Raw genomic sequence first — 21004 nt, 5'->3', positions numbered from 1 at the left:
TTTTGATGGTGATTGGGTGAGGCACAATGAGGTGTTATTTGAGGAGGGGGAAGAGCGAGGCAGAAGGTTGGGGGAGATGGAGGTGAGAGTTGGAAGGGGGAAGAAGCAGGGAGGACGCTTTGAGGAGGAGGGGTGTGAGGGGGGAAATGGAGAAGAAATGAGGGTGGGGAGATTTGAAGGCTTCTTCATGATTAGCTGACAATTGGGAGATATCTTCATGTATGCTCGACTGTGCCTTTAATTCTTCAGTGAATCCACCAGCAGTAATCAGTTCCTGTGCCTGGGGGAGATCTCTACATTTGCTCATCAGGTCTTCACGAAGGAATCTGGCCAGATCAGCCTTATTGTCATCGAGACTGATGAACTGCTCCCACACTTGAGGGAGAGGAACGTCACTTCGGTCAATGATTCTCCGGATGGGCTTCTTCTTTCCTATTGCTAGTTTGTTTCGTGTTGGTCCCTTGATGGATGCTGAGCGATATCGATCAAATACAACGTCGACCCTTTGAACAGAGGGACTGAAATATCGTACTACTGCACGGTAGAACACATTCCCGTAATCACCAAATGTGTGACAGTCTTTCGGTGTCCAGAGTGATTGGATCATTGCATGCCCATCGACAATCACACATGACAGTCCACTGAATGTGGGCAAGGTAACTGGCGTATCTACCTATGTCCTTTGATAAGATTCCAAGCAGATCTGACTTGGAGGTTGAATTCATCTTCCTGTCGTTTTTCGTCAGAGAAAGAGGAAGACAGGACAACTCGTGCTGGAGAACCTTGTCCAGCTGAACATTTATACCGGCTCGGGAAGCATTGAACAGTTGCTGGATAAGCTTCCGGTCTGCTTTCACCACCTTTGTCTCATTCTGTGTTGTCGTTACCTTCGTCTTGTAGAGTGTTCCAAAGTTTCTTGAGTTATTCTTCTTAAGAGGATCAAAAAATTTGACGCTCTTGTCGACCAGACGTTTCTTCACATTCTCTTTGACCATCAGCTTACCTCGTGTCTCTGCGCTCAGAAGGTCGTCTTCAATTTCCAAATTAGCTACGTCATTTGTTGTTAATGACACGAGTCGACTCTTCTCGTCGGGAGATTCACGTTCCTCATTGTCGTCTGAGTCATCGTCGGGAATATAGGCGACTTGTCTTGGTAGCGCTTGTTTGATTCGGAATACATTGAACCTTTGAAATTCATGACGAAGCCGTTCTACTGCAGTCTCGTCACTCTTTTGGCGAGAAGGTAGGGCATCTTTGCGAGTAGATATCGCCTGATCGTCATCTCTCAGCCCCATCAGATGCTTCGTTTCGTGAGAGATGTAGGATCGCTCTGCCCATGTGGTACAGAACCGGTCTCTTGCAGGATAATTGCGGGTTATTACAATAATACCATTGGATAGCTTGCACACACGGTTAATCCATTCTGTCGCTTGATCAACAGGTACCTGGTTGAAACGATGATCACTGCTTCTCACAACGAAGTTACCCATGACAAACTCATTGTGTATCACCGGTGCTGTAGTTGGTAGAGCTTTCATGTCTGCCAGATACACTGGTCCCCATCTGGCATAGTTCTTGTGGTCGTACACGGTCATCCACGGAAGCATTGCTGTGAAAGTGTCCAGATGAAGCTGCCAGTTTCCCTCCCTATTGGCTCTAATGAAGTCAAGAAGGATTTCTACCATATCCATGTATGATGACCAAAGCAGGAAATTGGGATAGTCTTCAAATTCGTGTTTGAATTCAGCAAAATGTTTATGGGTGTTTTCTTCTTCCATCGCATTGGTCAGTTGGAGTACGAATTCTGCAAGCTGGCTTGGACTGCTACTTCCTTAATCGTTGAAAGCATCCACCAGTTTTTCAACTTCAATGTCAAGATGGAGTTGTCGGTTTGTAGAGTGAAGCCAGTCCAGGAATATCTGCCAAGGAATCCTGAATAAGGCTTCGTAGACCAGGGTGTGGCACCGTACCGCTCGATAATAAGCTTTGCCATCCAACATTGCTTCAGTGCTGTTTCGTGCAAATAAGCCCGATTCGACCCAGATGTCATCCAGTCCTGAACTCTCAAGATGTTGCCCGATGGTCTTCAGAAAGTTGAACAGGATGTGTAGATCACCAAGTAAAACTGTGACTTCTTTGAAACGTTGTGGGCATGCCCAGATTAACTCTTTGACCCTACTGTAGAGGGGCTGATTACAACAATAACCGTGTCTGTCTGACCAATATGTCTGGATATAGCTTTGAATTTGTTCATAACGGTTGTCATATTGTCGTTCTCATCAGCTGGAGCCTGTCGGATAGGCATCATTCCAGCTGTTGTGAGGGGCGGATCATCTGTACAAACGGCTTCGATGAAGGCCTTCTATGATGGAATTGATCCACTTGCATTCAAACGAGCTAACAGCCAGGCTTGGTTCTTCAAGCCAGCATTGGTTCTTTCTTCGCTCTCATCAAACCATGTGTCTTCCTCTATACGGGTTCTGTTGTCAAAACGTGGGGAAGGTCTACTACCTGATTGTGTCGTAGCTTTGTCGAGTTGATGAGGTTTGGCTACCGTTTCCTGCTTTAGGGCTTTGTCTCTGTCAATTTCTGGACTTGCATCATCTGTATCAATCTCACCAGGACCTCGCTGCCATAACATCATCTGAGTACAATGAAATGTATTTTTGCCATCCAACGTGTCTTTCAGTACATCAATATTGTCACAGGATGCGAGAATCAACTTTCCAGGAACAAAAGGCATTATTCCAGTCGGTATATACGTATATGTTGCCATTCTCCGCAAACCGTCTCAGAATATTGCCGGCGATTGATGTGTCGATATGTCTAATGGTGTCCATTCCAATCGTGTGGCCAGCAGAGTGAAACAGATTAACCAGTGCTGCTGAACGCGTCGCCTGATGGAGGGACAGACCCAGTCCCACATGTTTCGGCATAAGCTTCCTGTTTTTCGAAAAGGCATACACAATGTCCAGGGCCAAGTTGCACACTGTTCTTTTTGATGAATTATCATGGCTAATGTCGTCGTCGTTTGCTTCAAGTACTGGTGTTCCTCCCAACAAAACACTCAGAAACAGAAAGAGATTTTCTGGAATTATCATCTCAACGTGCTGCTGGTCAATCCCTCTCCATGCAGACGTGTGACCGGGGGTGTTTTCCAACTCGGATCTCAATTTCAGGGCAGTGTGGATGAGCTCCTGTAAGTCGCCGTCGTTTTGTGGGGGTACATTTGGAGATGGTTCGTCTTCTTCAGATTCCGATGAAGTGCTCGATACTGCAAGGGTCTTTGCAATGACAAAATCCGACTTATCGCTGGGATACATTAGAAGGGCTGTTTGGACATTTAGAGGACGCACGAAACTACCCTTGGAGCCAATACGTTGGCTTACGTCATCGTAGAAAGTTTGTCGTCTTGAAAAATATCGAGATGGCGGCGTTGTATTCGTGGTTTTACAAATTCGCTGGTATTTGTTCCAAACATCCCACATGTCGTAGACATGACCCAACGATAGCCCGTTTTGTAGGTCCATGCAGATTTTGTCTAAACCTTTGTAATTTTCTCGCTGTGTTGTGACATCTTTCTGTTCTTTGTACATTCTTCGCTCAAACTCCCCCAAGCATTTTAAGTGGTATTTCCCCTTAGCTGCCACTAAATCTACTACATTGGCAAATCTGACTCTCATTGTTGGGTCAATTTTTGCCATTGTCAGAATTTTGTCGGAGAGGGACATCGTCGCTACATTGTGCATTTTCCGTCGATCTGCATCTTGACAAAACATGCAGCAATCGGAATCCATCTGATGGGATCTGCGACTTGTTCGTGAGGATGTCTCGCCAGATGTTTCGCCGACCTCACATGTTGTTAATTGGGAACCCTGTTTCTTTCTCAGTCGATTCAAGCGATCCTGAGAAGTAAAGTTACCGCACCAAGTTTTGTGTCAATGGATACTGTTTGACTCCCACTACGTTTCTGAAATATCGCTCAAACTTTCTAGAAGAAGGGCCGAATCAGTGTTTCCTAATTTTCTTCTTATCCCAATAACATCAGAAATTCGAGCTTTTCCTGCAGATGAGCCGATTCGCAGAGGTTCTACCTTGTCGTCTTGACAAAATAGACAGAGCGTGAAATGTAGTACATCTGTATTTCGCCTCCGCTTCAACACTTTCACCGGCTTCACACCAGGGCTTGCCATTTTCGGTAGGACTGCTTTCTATTTAATGTGAATCTGTAAAGATAAAGAAAGCTTGTTTTATTGAGTAGATTGTGTAATGTAGGCTAGTATTAACGAATATTTCCTTTAAAGGCTGTGGACAGTTCATATCTACCCTGAAATAGACGCAATCAACTGTAAAAATGAAAATCGAGAAAACGACATTTTGTCCTTGAAATTCCTATGTTTTATCATGTACTTCCAAACTTACAGACAGGAATTGTGTTCAACCTAACAATGCTATGGCTTACATACTTATTTTTTCTGAAAGCCGATTAAATGTAGGTTAAATGCGTATTAAAGTCAAAAATAGTCATTTTTGACCATATATGGTCAAAACTGACCATTATGTCCGAAATATGCATATTTGAGTGTGGCATCCACCCCTATGTTATTCAGCAAGGTATTCTGAAGATAATTGGCGTGGTTGCCAGCTTCTAACAAAAAATGCCATGCTAAGTGTTTTTTAGGCTTGCTGGCCGGCCGCCTATTGCCTGTCCATCCAAATTGGGAATCTCTATATCTTTACCCAACACGAAGGGTGGTTGGGGACCTAAGTTGGAGGCTGCTTCACGGGGCACTAAGTTCGGGAGTTCTCCTGCAACATTTCACAAACAATTCATGTGGATGTTGCTTCTGTGGGCAAGCAGAAATCATTTACCACATACATATACCTGCAATGTCCGCGTCTTCAACCGGTGTTTTTGCTGGTGAAAAACTTGCTCTTGTGTTTTTGGCTTCACTTGGAACCCAACTGCTCCTGTACTCTGTGTCCTTCTCTTCTGACAAGGTGGAGAAGTTTTTGTCAAACCTCGACTCTGATTCTGCAACTGGACCAGACGGCATCAGCCCACGGGTCCTAAAATCCTGCTCTGCCGCTCTATCTCACCCTCTCTCTGTTCTTTTCAACCTCTCGTTTGCTCAAGGTCATCTGCCATCAGCTTGGAAATCAGCAAACATCACCGCTTTACACAAAAAGGTGCAAAAACAGATCCTTGCAACCACAGACCAATCAGCCTGCTCCCAATTATCAGCAAAGTCATGGAATCCATCATTGCTTCGGATATGAAATCTTTCCTCTTCTCCAATGGCTTGATCTCTGATCATCAATTTGGATTCAGAGCAGGTCATTCTACTCTGGACATGTTGCTTCTGCTGTCTCAACAATGAATGGAGGTCCTCAATGCCAAACAGGAAATCAGAGCTGTCTCCCTTGACATATCAATTGCCTTTGATACGGTCTGGCACCCAGCTCTGCTCACCAAACTCTCCTCCTATGGTATCCATGGAAACCTCCTCGCATGGCTTGCGGACTTACTCTCTGGTCGTAGTCAACGTGTGGCCCTGAATGGATTTCTCTCATCTCCCCTTCCTGTTCTGGCTGGAGTTCCCCAAGGTAGTGTTCTGGGCCCTGCGCTATTTCTGGTCTTCATCAATGATCTCTCCGACTCTCTGGAAAATCCTCTCTATCTCTTTGCTGATGACTCCACTCTCTGCCGCTCCATTCCTCATCCCTCGATCAGCAGTCTGCATCGTACTCACTCTCTGCAGACCTGGACAAAATCACAAACTGGTCAAACAAATGGAACATGTCTTTCAATCCTGACAAATCCCACACTCTTGCTATGTCTCTCCGAAAAGACCGACTGGAAAACCCTCCCATCCACTTTCTCAACAATCCTCTCCAAGAAGTTCTGTCGCTCAAGCTTTTGGGTCTCACTATCTGCCATGATCTTTCTTGGGAAAACCACATTTCCAAGCTGGCCTCCAAAGCCAGTCTCCGACTGGGCATCCTCCGTCGTGCGAAGTCCTTCCTTGGCACACCTGAGCTCCTCACCACATACAAGGCTTTCATCTGCAGCTCAATGGAATACTGTTCCCCCCTCTGGGCCGGTGCTCCTGCCTCACACCGAGCTCGGCTTCACGCTGTTGAAACCAAAGCTTTCAGAATCATTGGAATCTCCTGCGATGAAGCTAACTCCGAGGGCCTTTCACTCACTCACCGCAGGCAGGTTGGTGGTCTTTCTGTCTTCTACCGACTCCTCTCCGGCCTTGCTCCCCCAGCTCTCTCTTTGCTCTGTCCCCCAAATATTCCTACAGGTCGCACAAGATCTGCCAGCAACCCTCTTATGGTAAAACTGAAAAAATCTCGGCTCTCTGCTCACCTTCGCTCTTTCATTCCCCTTTTCTCCCGCCTCTGGAACAAACTCCCCCACTCCCTTCAATCCCACTCCTCCCTCCAGGTCTTCAAAACAGCTGTTCACCACCATCTCTTATCTTCCCCCATCCAAAACCTTGATCTTTTCTACCCCCGCTAATTTTTACCCCAGATACCCTTTTTTGAAATTCCAACTTCTTTCCTGAAAGTCCTTGCAGTGTCCATATGTTTTATACCTCTCCCACTTCCCCCCCCCCCCCCAAGCCCTCTTCCTCCCACAGTTCTCTCGATGTCCTTGCTCTCAAATGTTGTGTTTGTGTCCTTCCCCCTCTCTCCCCATCTTGTCTACCGCTCCCCTTATTTTGTGTTTTATTTGTCGGTTTGACTTTTTGTGTGATTAATGTTAGCTCTTTCCCGAGCCTCGATCTTGTATACCAAAAAAAAAAAAAAAAAAAAAAAAACTTCTCCCCAACACTTTTTCTTTTTGGTCACTCAGTGAAGAAAAAGAGTCGATCACGGGATCTCATGGTTAACTTTGTTTTGGCATCTGCAAAACTTGCAATATATATAAAACTATAAAGTGCAAGATTGAAAGCAATGGCGTGCAGTGTCTTTTTGTGTGTCTGGGAACTTTTTTGTGTTCACAGATCACTTCGACGTTTAAGGTGAAACAATATTCCCGATCTGTCGGGAGTTTTATCGAGGTCTGGACAGTAAATAATGCACTTTGTAGTGTTTCCCCAAAAGGTACTTTGTTATTATTTGTATAAAGGTGTCATTTTGTGTTTTTGGTGTTCTTTTAACTCTACATCTGTCTTGGTATGGCTTTCACTTTAAAATGCTCTACCTTGACTACTGCGGTTCAAAACATGGACTTGCAGGGATGAGGACGTTGAGCGACATTAAACAGGAAACTTATGTTTGCCTGAACTTTCCTGAGTCCTGAGCCCAAATCTCTATTTTCTTTCCAGCAAAAGCACGAGTACTACTACTACTACTACTACTACTACTACTACTACTACTACTACTACTACTACTACTACTACGACTACTACTACAGCTGCTACTACTACTACTACTACTACTACTACTACTACTATAGCTACTACAGCTGCTACTACTACTACTACTACTACTACTACTACTACTATAGCTACTATAGCTACTACTACTACTACTACAGCTACTACTACTACTACTACTACTACTACTACAATTACTACTACTACAGCTACTACTACTACTAGTACTACTACTACTATAGCTACTACTACTACTACTACAGCTACTACTACTACTACTACTACTACTACTACAGCTACTACTACTACTACTACTCGTACTTCCACCACCACCACCCACATTATTCCCACCTTCTTGTGGAGTTGGCCTGGTACACTTCCTGGAACAAATCTTTCACGAACCAGCTGGCCAGGACTGACGTTAGACTGATTTGGGCAGGAATTTGTAATTTCCCAGACTAAAGAAGTCAAAAGCTATATTCTCAGCCCCCTCGTCATCCAAAATTACAGATTCAGAAGGCATAGAGAACATGTGCTTGTTTTTTGAGCCTGTGTGTCTGTTACAAAGGAATGTGGAGGGTGAATATCGGTGGCGGAGCTGGCTGGCAGGGGACATGTATGGCCATTGCCATGGAGTGCATGTTCAGGTCTCTGGGAAGCTGTGATGTCTTCACCATTTTCTTTTTCATGAAAGTAAGGCTCGTAGAAGAACCGAGTGTGTGAGAGAAGGGTGAAGGAGGTCGATGAAATATAGAAAGAGTAATAAACACCTGAATAAGGTTAGGGTTAGGATGTACATGGCGAACGTGTAATTCATATTGTGCTGATGGATGTAAAAGCAACAGTGGCATAAATAGGTCCAGAATACCGTACTTGATAATGATCATAACAGGAAACTTTGGAATCTTGATAAGAGCTTAAAGTTTCAGGAAATACCTACAATATAGTTGTGGTATATCTATTTTTGAAAACTCAGGGGAAACAAGCAGCAGACATTTGGATGGAATATTATGATAACAAATAAGGGATGATGCTAAAAATAAAAAGTAGAGACACGCAGAGCATCAGCACAATGTAAAATGTGACTTCAAGTCCTCAACTCTCCGCACCCCGTCACAAACCCCAAGTCATCACCCTCGACTCCAAAACTCCAAGCCTGCAAACCCCCTCTCCACAACGACTACTCAACACCAACCCCACCACCACCCACTGAAAGTCTTTACTCCCCCCTCCCCCGCCAAATAGCCTCAACCTCTCCCAATTCTGTCCTATATTTACTCTCACCACAACCACCCACCCCAAGTACTCAACCACCTCCTCCCAATTCTGTCCTATAGTTACTCTCACCACAACCACCCACCCCAAGTACTCAACCACCCCCTCCCAATTCTGTCCTATAGTTACTCTCCGCACAACCACCCACCCCAACTAGTCACCCTCCCTCTTCCAACCCTAAGGCATCAATCTTCTCCCCACTTCAGCCTTCAAACCCCTTCCCATCTCCCTACCCCCACCATAACTCCTCGTCACCCCACCACAACTCCTCCTTTCCACCCCACCACAACTCCTCCTTTCCACCCCACCACAACTCCTCCTTTCCACCCCACCACAACTTCTCACCACCCCACCATAACTCATCATCCCCCACTAATGGAATTCCTCAACATCCCAACCATGTCCATTTTTTATCTCCCCCCCTCCCAACCACAACTCTGACCTCCGCTCCTCACCTTCCTTCCACTCATAAAAGCAAAAGGGCGTTCTCCCCTATCATGTTGCGTTCCCACAACAAAACAGCAGAATATTTAACATTATCCCCTCCCCAATCATGCTATCACCGACTTCACAGAAACCATGATTGAAACAGCAACAGCTGTTTCAAACAACAACGGCTCCTATATGTCATGGCCCGTCATGGTCGTTTGTCTTACCCACAAAATCCCAAGAGTTATGTGGAATAAAATGTGACCATGAGCAGGTTAATTGTGCCAATAAACAACCAATCATCTTCTTCCTGATGCAAGTGTTGCGAATGCTGATCATGTTCCTGATGCATGTGTTGCGAATGCTGATCATGTTCCTGATGTATGTGTTGCGGGTGCTCATCATCTTCTTGATGCATGTGTGATGCAGATGTTGCACATCGTTAAAAGCAAATAATGACTTCGGACAAAGACCTTTTATGATGACATGGGGTTAAGCCCTGCTTGAGAGAATGCAACATAGTTATTTTGGCGGTGTATAAGGCAACAGACTTGTCAAAGGCACCCCTCAATTGCTGTGGCTGATCTTCACAAGTCCCGTCACCCCCATCGGCATCCTTTTGACTATCGCTATGTTACATATGTTACCCCAGTGTCCATCGATGGCCGAAACGAGGTAGCGGTTTATTGAGCATGACTTGTTATGGTCAGAGTACAGATAGACGAAATCACCAACTTCCACCAACATGTTGGGCTTGACAGACCCCTTGAATGCCTTAGACTTCTCACTAAAGGGGTGGTTTGGGGAGCGACGCTGGTGTTGGGTTTGTATCATTTGCAGGTCAGTGAACGGGATTTGTTGATGTGTGAAATGATCCCAATCTGGCACCACATCTGATTTGGCACCACATCTCATGGGCTGAGAGGGTCTGTGCACGAATTCGTGAATTCAGACTGGCAGTGGCCAGTGCGAGGGTGAGTGGGTTTACTGGTCTTCCCATGGGCTGCTGTCGTAGGTGGTACATTCTCGCAATACAATAATTAACTGGTGATTGTGTTTGATTATATATGCTGCGAAGGATACACCGATGGCACCAAGAGGGTCTCCAGTGGACGCTTTGATGATGCTGTGGGGTGTGTTGCGCAATGCAGCACACTGATGGCACTTGGAGGTCACCTTATCAACTGCTCCATCCAAGTCGAGACCGTAGAAATATCGGTGAATGACAGAACTGAGTTGATAACGACTCGGGTGATCCAACTGAATGTGTAGTGTTGTTAGTAGGGCATTGAGTACCTGACGTGGGACAATGATGCACTCAGGTGCTGGGGACAGGGGCTCGTTATGACGAACTACTACTAGGCCATCTTTGGACACTGAAGTGACCTGGAGTTATCGTTTGGCATCCTTGATTTTGGTTGCTTTCTTTGATGGGCGGGTGCCCTGAACGAGGTGGGCATGAGTCTGCCTTAAGTCTGGGCACTCCACCTGCACTGCCAACCAAGTGGCTCTGTTGGAGAAGGGCAGTTTGACACGACCGGTAATAATGTCCTGAGCTGATATATGCAGGACTGCGGCTTCCTCCTCGCTTCTAATGAAGGCACAAATCTGACAGGTGGTATCAGTGCAGTTCATTGCATTGCGGCTAGCAAAATTTGATGGAATGTTGGCGGAGCCTTCAAGGTGCTGTACAGTTGCCTGATACCGGCTGACAGTGGACAGGAAGTGGATATACGAAGGCTCGCTGAAAACTCACCACGACACAGCTTCTCGTACGCTTGTACGCACGGCTTGCTATCGGTGAGGATGAAAGCGTAATGCTTAGACTGGATAATAAACTGAGAACTCAAATACAAACTGACACTGAAGTGTTTTACAGAGGTGGTAATGGAAAGAGCGGCCACCTCACAAGGCAACTAGGTAGGTTGGCGTCTACGTAATTTCGCGCTAAAGAAACCATAGAGGTGAGGTCTTCCACTGCGTGTGACGTGCAAAGTCGATCCAATACTATGTTGTTTTACTGAACCATCTGTTACAATCCACAGCTGATCATTCAGACGAGGAAGAACAACAGTATGGGTCGAAGAAAGAGCGGCTTGGGCTCTGTGGAAGGCAGCATGCAACTGGTCAGTCCACACAACTCTGTTCAGTGTATGGCATCCAGCCACAGCATCATCCAAGGGGGACAGCAGTGTTGAGCAGCCAGGGATAACATGAGCCAGAACCTTATATGCCCCAATAAAGGATCTCATTCCTCTGACCTTCTCAGGAGAACAGCAAATGGAGAGAGTAGCCACGCGATGTGGTCTGGTCTGGATCGTACCATTAGACCAGATCCAGCCCAAGATGGTAGTGCTCTTCGGGCAGATAACAGTCTTTGAAGCAGAAAGGTGGAGCCGACATTTATACAGGGCATGCTAAACCATTCGCCAGTTTTGGAGGAGCTCATCCAATGTGCCACCGCCACTATAGAGGTCATCAGCGAGCTTGGCGATGGTTCCCTTCTCCAAGAGATCTCCAAGGATGAGGCATGTAAGTTCTTTGAGGGCTGTTTCTGATCCAGGAATTCCCATTGCGGATCTGGTATACACGCATATCCCACGAAAGGGTGTGGCCACACCGCAGTACCTCATGGACTTGCGGGATAATGGGATTTGAAAGAAGGCACTCGTAAGGTCGGTCGTAATAAGGTACTTCCACTGCACAACCTTACGGAGGATGGACTAGCCCACTCGGTACCATAATAAATAAATGACTCGGAATAAAACATCAAATGTGCCATTGGCTAATAGCTGGGCGGCTTAGCTAAAAAATTCGGATCGATTGTGCCTTTTCCCTTAAAAGCATGAAACTTGGCACATGGCTAGAATACCCGAAAAGAAAGATTTTTAGTCCAGGGGGCATCTCCAATTTCACCCCATATGGCGGCCATCTTGAAATTCAAGATGGCCATCATACAAGACCTGTTTTGATGAATATCTCCATAATTAGAACAGATATCAAAATGGTTGAAGTGCCTATACCTACATTTTTAGGGTCTAGGAATCCAATGGCAACATAAAATATTAAGCAGTATGTGGCGGCCTTATGAAAATATTAATTTTGCATAGTATCACCTTGCTCGGGCAGCTGAAATCGTCCGCCGACAGTTGTTTGATAAGTGTAAGCCATTTGATGGTTCATTTCGTGAAACATGTCAGGAGGAATCTGTGCCTGATTTGCTGGTATCGCTAGTCAACATGATTCTAGAGGGTCCAAGTATTAAGGACCAGGCATTCCAACCTTCCAGTCCAGCTGCACTAAGCTTAGCACAGCTTCTTAAGTTCAATGCTGTAAAGCATGTCCGCAAGCAAAAGGATAAATCCACCTATGTAAGACACAGTCAGGAACGGGAAACCCCAGTGCCAATTTATGTTGGGTTGAAGTTGCATGCAGAAACTAGGAAAAGAGAGTTGGTCGAAAAGCTATCCCAACTTGGTGTCAGCATTTCGTATGATAGGGTTCTTCAGATATCTACCGAAATGGGGAATAGTGTTTGCCGGCTATACAGATTGGAACAGGTCGTGTGTCCACCTAAACTTAAGGGGAACCTGTTCACTACATCTGCCGTTGACAACATAGATGTCAATAAGAGCTCGACAACAGCAAAAGACCATTTCCATGGAACTGGCATCTCATTATTCCAGCATCCAAAGGAACATGATGAGGGTACTGATCGTGGAAGAGCCATACTTGGTGGTGCTGTCGGCATGAAGAAACTTGAACCTTTGCCAAATTACTACACGAACGTACCACCTATTCAGACGAGTGTAAAAGGATCTGTAGTTCCAGACATAGGTCTGAAGACCCTTGCACGGGAGAAACCGGATGAGAATGAGGACAAATGGCTCCAGAACGTAAGAGAACACATTGAAAACGACACTTCAACCTCCCATGCAGAGAACATTTCCTGGGCTGCATACCATGCTCACAACCTGTCTCAGTCAACTCGACCAACATCTGTAACGGCTCTAATGCCGCTGTTTCATGAAAGTGCACACACTGTGGCCATGATAAAACACTCCATGGATGTCATTGGGAGTGCCGTGCAACATCTAAATCCAGGACAGACTCCTGTCATTGCCCTTGATCAACCATTATTTGCAATTGCAAAACAGATTCAATGGAAATGGCATGAGCAATATGGAGAGGACAGATTTGTTCTGCTATTCGGAGGATTGCACTTTGAAATGACTGCACTGAAGACATCGGGTGACTGGTTATCTGGAAGCGGCTGGGTAGAAGCATTGGTGCAAGCCAATATTGCCTCAGCGGGAAGTGCAGATTCTTTCCTGCGAGCTGCACATGTTTCACGCTCGCGCAATGCCCATCAGGTGACAGCTGCAGCCTTGCACATACTGCAGCATCGGGCATACAATGACTATACAATAGAAGCTGAGACGAAACTTTCATTTACTGATTGGTGTGGCAAAATGACTAAGGAACACCCGCAGTTCCAATACTGGAGTCTCACGATGGCATTGGAGAACAGCATCCTGACCTTTGTGCGCTCATTGAGGGAGGCTGACTTTGAAATGTACTTAGATGCTTTATGGGAGCTTCTTCCATGGTTCTTTGCTCTTGACCATACGCACTATGCAAGATGGGTCACAGTCCATTTGCGTGATATGATGGACTTGCACAAGACACACCCTAAAGTTCTGGATAATTTCCGAGCTGGCATGTTCACGGTACAAAAGACCCAACGCAAATTTTCTTCAATTGCTACAGATCATGCACATGAACAGAACAATGCACGTATCAAGGGAGATGGAGGAGCTGTGGGTCTGCTGGACAATGCCCATGCTCTGCAAAGATGGATGGTTGCAGGTCCAGAGGTCTCAAGGGTGATTGATGAGTTTGAGACTGCACAGGAGCAACATGAAAGCAAAGCGCCATCACTGCATCATGATCAGAATAAAAGCACCCAGATGACCTTTGACAAACATGTCAGATCACTTGTATCAGTTATCGAGGAGCTAGGTAATCCATTTCTTGAAGAAACCGCTGACCTTTTGGTCCTTGACACAAAGGATATAGCAAGTGCATCAGTCGTACAAAGTGTGAAAGACGTGCAGAAAGTGGGAAAGGAGGCTCTGGAGTCATTTGTGCAAGAGAGGCTGATTGAACGCTCAAAGCCTTTGAATGATGTCGTCCCGCACCAAAAGTTACCTCTGTTTGGCAGCTCATCAGTAACAGACCAGCTGACAGATAAACACAAGGTAGCCTCATTGAAGAGTGATGTTCAACTGTTTTCTCGCCTCTATATTGCCTGTCAAACCCGTGAGGGAAACCTGGATGAATTTTTCCGTCATGAAAATCAATCTTTCCCTCCATCTCTGTCCAAGGATGGGAAGCTTCGACCTGGTACAAAGAGCGACCTTTTGGACTGCTTAGAGGAACTTTCACCATCAAGCACACAGATGCCAGAGGTGACATGTGTCATACTTGACGGGGCAGTAATTGTTCAAAAGCTAAAGCCCGATGTTGGCACAGTCAAAACATTTGGCGAATATGCCGAAAAGGTCTTCATCCCATTTGTTTTCTCACAGTACAAATCTGCAACCCGACTTGATCTGGTGTGGGACCGTTACCTACCCGACAGCCTTAAGAGCATGACCTGTGAAAAGCGTGGCAAGGGGGTTCGCCGACGAGTAGATACCTCAGTTGCAATTCCTGGACAGTGGCAGAACTTTCTTCGAGTTGATGAAAACAAGCGTGAACTCTTCAGCTTCCTTTCCAATGAAACAATTAAATCATTTGAAGACCAGCGCAAGGAGCTAGTTGTCACACTTGATACAGAGGTTCTTACTGCTCCACCACGCATTGATCTAGAATCACTCTCCCCGTGCACTCAGGAAGAGGCAGATGGTCGGATGTTCCTACATGCTGCTGATGCAACACAGAAAGGGCATAGTAAGGTCCTCATACAAACTGTGGACACAGATGTTGTCGTGCTTGCAGTTACAGCATCCCAGAAGCTTTCAGTGATGATATGGTTACAATTTGGGACAGGCAAGAACATGCGATTTATCTCTGCACATGATATAGCCACAGCTCTTGGCCCTGAGAAATCTAAAGCCCTCCCCATGTTTCATGCACTAACAGGATGTGACACTTCTTCAGCGTTTAATGGGCGTGGAAAGGTAACTGCATGGAATGTGTGGGAATCATTCCCTGAGCTCACAGAGGTACTAGCAGAAATTTGCCACCAGAGCACAGAGATAACTGAAACCTGCATGAACGTCATTGAGAGATTTGTTATTCTGTTGTATGATCGCACAAGTACTGCTACTGACATTAACATTGTACGAAAGAAACTGTTTGCAAAGAAGTGCAGACCTGTGGAATCAATTCCACCAACACATGATGCCCTTGTGCAGCACGTAAAGCGGGCAGTATACCAAGGTGCACTATGCTGGGGACAAGCATTGCATGCTAAGCCTGATCTACCAAGCCCCACTGAATGGGGTTGGCAAAAAACGTCTGCTGGCCAGTTCAAACCAATATGGACAACACTTCCAGAGGCTGCAAAGATCTGCAATAAACTTGTTAAGTGTGGGTGCAAAAAAGGATGTACTGGTCGTTGCCGGTGTAAGAAAGCTGCACTTCCCTGTACTTCTCTCTGCGCATGTGATGGAGAATGCAGCAAAGACTAGAAAACCACAAGATGGCACAGTTACAGTCTGCGATGTCAAAGACACTTTTAATCACTGAAGAATGCCAACCTGTTAAGAGTATTTATATGCATTCCCAGTATGCATGATACTATGCAAAATTAATATTTTCATATGACTGCTTAATATTTTATGTTACCATTGGATTCCTAGACCCTAAAAATGTAGGTGTAGGCACTGCAACCATTTAGATAGCTGTTCTAATTATGGAGATATTCATCAAAACAGGTCTGTTATGGCGGCCATCTTGGATTTCAAGATGGCTGCCATATACTATTGAATATTTTATGTTGCCATTGGATTCCTAGACCCTAAAAATGTAGGTATAGGCACTTCAACCATTTTGATATCTGTTCTAATTATGGAGATATTCATCAAAACAGGTCTTGTATGATGGCCATCTTGAATTTCAAGATGGCCGCCACATGGGGTGAAATTGGAGATGCCCCCTGGACTAAAAATCTTTCTTTTGGGGTATTCTAGCCATGTGCCAAGTTTCATGCTTTTAAGGGAAAAGGCACAATTCATCAGTTAAGCAGCCCCACTATAAGACAATTTGTAAGAAAGAAGACTTGTTAATAGGTCATCTCATCTTGATTGTCGAAGAGATGAACTTATAAAATTGGTCGTGATATCTGGATGTCTGTCCATCTGGTCGTCTCTCCATCTGTCTGTTAACTTTTTGTTATTTTTGCTACTCTTCCCCTTATCACCCAGGTGATTGTTCTGAAACTTGACACATAAATACAACACAGTATCCCGCACAATCGCTGGGTCTAGATTTTTACATTTCGGATCAGGGGGGCGTACCTGAAGATCGTGGGGGGGGTGGGGGGGGGCTCCCAGAGGGCCGGGTTGCCCCAAATCAGTGGGAGTCTGAACGATAACCTCAAGAGATGACAGTCAGCCCACTCAGGGTGCTATTTTATTACCCTGCGCTCGCGAAGCGAAAGGCAGGGTTAAGCATTCGGGTACGTACGTGCGTGTCTGCATTTTAAAAATTCATTTTCTCGACAACCGTTGGTCCGATTGACATGACATTTTCACCATAAGAGGGCCTCCTCCTGTAGAATATTTTCGTGAATATTATGACGTCACAGGTCACGTGGTCTGGGCGCCATCTTGGAAAAAACTTTGCACCTCTATAACTCCAAACCCGCTGCACATAAATAATTGAGACAGGTCTCATTGCAAAAAACTCTCCATGCGGAATAACATATGTGAATGATGACGTCATAGGTCCCGCCGTTATGACGTCATCATTTGACAAGTAAGAAACTTTATCCGATCAGGATGAAATTTCTTGAGCATCTTCTCAGTATAAATTGATGCAGAAATAAAATTATAATGACGTCGGAGGTCACATGGCTCGGGCGCCATGTTGTTTTGAGTGAAAAGCCTGCAAAAAACACTAAAATCCAATTTTCTCCAAAACGACTGAACAGATCGAGGCCAAAATTTGCAGCAAGAATCGCATACCCATGACGAACAAAAAAGTCATGACGTCATGCGTCACATGGTTTCGGAGTTATGACGTTTTTAAGCATAAACTTTTAAAACCAAGCTCCTCCCTCATTTGATCCTATCGAGGGGAGACCACAGATGTGTTCAGAATATCAGTCTATTGAAATGACCTCATGGAATTTGCGATAGGTGACGTGGTTTGGCAGATATAAATAATTAAACGAAAATATTAAAAAATATATAACTCTTGAACCGCTTCATTGATCGACGTGAAACTCTATATTATAGTAGAAGTCATGAAGTTTAACAAGTGTGCAAAATTTCAAGATGATTGGATGTACGGTCTGGAGGCTAGAAGTTGTTATTGCATGAAGAAGAAGAGTCCTCCAGAGTGGGCATATAATTAATTATCACACTGCACATGACGAACAGGCAAAGTACGGAGCGACCTCACGGGGTCATTTTGACCTCAAATAAAATTCTGATTTCAGATTTGTCAATCGCTGAGGTATATTAACACACGACCAAAACAGATTTGGCGAAATTCCGACGATTTTTGACGAAAATATAACATTTGTGTCTGCATTTCAGTAAAGTAAAGTGTACCATGTCAGCACATAAAAAATTGAAACGTGGCTCATTGTAAATAACTCCATATGGGGAATAGGTGTTGTTAACGATGACGTCATTGGTGCCATAATTATGACGTCATAATTCGACAGGGACAATGCTTCGTCTGATCAGTTAAAAATTTAATTGAGCATGATCTATGCAACAATTATTTAGAGAATATAAATTTATGATGTCATCGCTCACGTGGTCTGGCAGCCATTATTGCATCAAAAAAAAAGAAACGTTAAAAAATAGAAAAGTTCGCTCACACCGAGTTGACTGTGCAGGGTAAGTATTCTATGAATACCATCTTGTTTTAACAGGTTTTAATGCCTCTTTTTTTTTCTTCTTTTTTTTTTGTATACATAATCGAGGCTCGTGAAAGAGCTAACATTTATCACGCAAACAAATCAAACAGACAAACAAACAAAGTGTATAAAAAGGGGAGCGGTAGACAAGATGGGGAGAGAAGGGGAAGCACATAAACACAACATTTGTGAGGGACATCCGGAATGTGTGGGAGGGAGAGGGCTTGGGGGGAGGCGGGGTGGGAAGGTGGGTGGGTGGGAGAAGTATAAACACAAGGACACGAAGGACTTCCAGGAAAGAAGTTGGTATTTCAAAAAAGAGGATTTGGGGTGAAATTAGCGGGGGTAGAACAGATCAAGGTTTTGGATGGGGGAAGATAAGAGATGGTGGTGAACAGCTGTTTTAAAGACCTGGAGGGAGGAGTGGGATTGAAGGGGGTGGGGGAGTTTGTTCCAGAGGCGGGAGAAAGGAGGAATGAAAGAGTGAAGGTGAGCAGAGAGTCTTGATTTTGGCAGTTTAACCATAAGAGGGTTGCAGGCAGATCCTGTGCGACCTTCAGGAATATTTGGGGGACAGAGCCCAGAGAGAGCTGGAGAGCTCTTGAATCCCAAGATACCCCAAAACATCATGCGGTGATGATGTGTCACTCTCAAATTTTACAGAAAATAGCTGTGGCGGCCTGATTGGTGTTCCCATCTGAACACCTTGCACCTGATGCAGGAAACCCAGATTCAAATCGCATACACGATATGTTTGTCTATTCAAGTATTGTCTACTTATCTCCTTATATGTCACATTAAAGTACATCAATGTCCATTAAATTCTTCAGTACAAACTCGACCACAAATGAGCTTTTAGTTGAATTAAGATAAACAAATAAAGATTGAACAGACAGAACTATGCCTCACATATCCACAGCTTTGTCTTGGCCCATTATAAAGACTTCATTTCACAAGATGTACCTTCAAGAAGATGTTTCATCCAAACGAGAGGATGTCAAATTTAACGTGCTGACGTCATAAACAGAGCCGTGTTAGGGTAAAACCTTTGAAGATTTTGAGGCCATGTTTTTATTTCCTGTTTGGGCTTGGCACAGCATAAGCATTATCATCCTTGATAAGTATACAACGGAAACCGACCATCGATGGAAGTGGAATAATTGTTGTTTGTTTATTATTCCCAATCATATTTGCCTCTTCATTCTCCCCGTCATAGGCCGATTGGAACATTGTCAGTCATTCCATTTTAATTTCCTGTGCAACTCGCAGGGTTTCAGCACCTGGTGCGTGCAAGGAGGAAGTTTTTTCTGCTGATGGTTGGTGCAAATTTCAATATTCGCATGTGCAGGCCTTGCTTCAAAGTGGTATATACCGATTGTAAATGTACAACATTATTTTTTTCAGCAAATTTTGCTGAAAAATGCTTGCAAGCCAAAATTGACAAGAAGCCTCGTCTTCAGGAAATGATGAATATTCTCTTGATCGTGATATAAATGTGTTTTATACATATATGGCGGTGAATTGTGCAAAACATGTTCCTCGGTTGTTCTTTCTGTGAATGAAAGCCTCATGTGCTGCCTGTGCCAGATCGTTTAAATCCATTTTCATTCCTTTACTGGCCTCTAGGCCAGGCAGTGTTTATGCCGATAATAAGTGTATGCTGGCTTGCTTTTTGGGAGAACGAGCCTGCTATGGAGGCCTTGAAATGTAGCGATTCCATTGGTGTCCTGACTTAAATATATATATATATATATATATATATATATATTTAAATTTACATATATATATATATTTGTTGTTGTTGTTGTTGCGGATCCCAGGTCAGTCGACGTACTAAGGGGGGTTTATGACCCCGTTCCTCCTCAAACTCCAGGTCCACAGGCCACCAGCCGCGACGAAACTCGTGGTCGACGGGTTGCTAAGCAACTCCAATCGCCAATCTCCCAGCCACACGCCGAAGAGTTTGCTGGTCAATGAATCCCAAATACCTTCGAGACACGCGGCCGATGAAATCGGGAATTGAACCCCTCGCTTCCACACACCTTATGGCGTGCCGAGCCGATTGCACGGTGTGGGAAGCGGTGTTACCTTGCGTGATTGATGGGCCTGATTCAAGCCAAATTCGGTTTTGAATGATGCTAGGCCAATGGGGAAAAGGACGATACGAGCAGGTTTGAAAGGAACAAAATGTACAGCCTTTTATTTATAAGGCAAAGAGAAGGAGACTGACGGGCAGTCTTATCAATCCTTACCTACCTAATCCCAACAGGCGCCTTCACACACACACACACACACACACACACACACACACACACACACACACACACACACACAGAATGACACACAGGTCAATTATTGTACCGGGAAACGTGCAGATGATGTGGTCTGGCAGTTGCCACGCGAAGCTTGCAGGAGCTCCACAGGACGTACCGCCTCTTCGAAGTCCGCAGGAACGACGAACTTTAGCGCAGAAAAGATGACCCAGCACGTTGGACAGCCAGCTTCGAGATGAATCGTGGGAGAGTTGAACACTTGCAGGTCGGCCGGATCAGAGAGAGAGAGGAGGAAGATCATGAGAGAATATCCGAATTGCGATGGGCATGGGTTTATATTGGACTCGAAAGGCTTACCAGAATGTTCCACAGGCTCCCATTGGCCGAATAAATGATAGTAGATTGCCGACGCAGTTTGCTGGGGAAAATTCCACACATGATTGGTTGTTCTGCCCGTCCTCGATCTCAATTACATGGTGGTGAGGTGTTTTGAATTTCGTGGTGGTGAGGGGTTATCAGCCCAAACTTCCAGTCTG

The 21004-nt window shown here is 44.9% G+C and overlaps 1 long non-coding RNA gene across 1 annotated transcript in view; it reads right to left on the bottom strand.

Moving 5' to 3' along the window:
- Positions 1-20614, bottom strand: part of LOC144890884 (uncharacterized) — a 28043-nt gene extending 7429 nt beyond the window's left edge. Inside the window, exon 1 of the long non-coding RNA XR_013622560.1 lies at positions 20557-20614. This is a non-coding gene — a long non-coding RNA (uncharacterized LOC144890884). The remainder of the gene's footprint in view (positions 1-20556) is intronic.
- Positions 20615-21004: the final 390 nt, after the last annotated feature.

Source organism: Myxine glutinosa, chromosome 2, assembly GCF_964187855.1.
Source record: "Myxine glutinosa chromosome 2, kmMyxGlut1.1, whole genome shotgun sequence".
Classification (NCBI taxonomy): domain Eukaryota; kingdom Metazoa; phylum Chordata; class Myxini; order Myxiniformes; family Myxinidae; genus Myxine; species Myxine glutinosa.
The sequence above is the reverse complement of the archived record's forward strand: the minus strand, read 5'-3'. Positions and strand labels throughout refer to the sequence as shown.